Here is a 732-nt window from a genome sequence, read left to right as displayed (position 1 = left end):
GACAGGGTCTCACTCTGTCACCCAGGCTGGAGTGCAGTGGCGCGATCTCAGCTTACTGCACCCTCCGCCTCCCAGGCTCAAGCAGTCTTCCTACCTAGTCTCCAAAGCAGCTTGAACAACAGGTGTGCACCACCTCACCTGGCTAATTTTTGTATTTTTCCTAGAGACAGGATTTCGCTGTGTTGGCCAAGCTGGTCTTGAACTCCTGAGTTCAAGCTATCTGCGTGCCTTGGCCTCACAAAGTTCTGGGATTATAGACGTGAGCCACCGTGCCTGGCCAGGAAGAACTTTCACTGACGCATTTGCCACACTCAGATCTTACCCAGAGACATTTGAATTCCCGAGGGTGATGATTTGCATCGGGTGGAGCAGAGCCCCATGGGCACTTAGCTTAGCCCAGGCTCAGCAAAAAGCTGAAATGCTCACAAACAGCAGGCCCTGAGCATTATGGTTATTTTCCTGACCTCAGTCTGAGGTGCCAAATCTCAAAACTATCATTAAAATGTCCATATTTTTTCATTTAGAGAAAACAGTGTCTGCTAAAATCCATAATACCCACCTGAGTGTTTGTTCAGCACAGCTGGCCTGACAGCACTTGTTTGGAACTTGATAAGCCTAAGTTCGCTGGGAAGGATAAAGCCAAGAAAATTTGGAATAAGAATGAAGGAGGATGCACCCGTACATATCAAAACACACCATAGAGATGCAATGCTGGCCAGGCAGTGTGGCTCA

The sequence above is a fragment of the Colobus angolensis genome, unplaced genomic scaffold (assembly GCF_000951035.1).
Source record: "Colobus angolensis palliatus isolate OR3802 unplaced genomic scaffold, Cang.pa_1.0 Scaffold452, whole genome shotgun sequence".
In the NCBI taxonomy this organism is placed as follows: Eukaryota; Metazoa; Chordata; class Mammalia; order Primates; family Cercopithecidae; genus Colobus; species Colobus angolensis.
Note: the sequence above shows the minus strand (reverse complement) of the source record.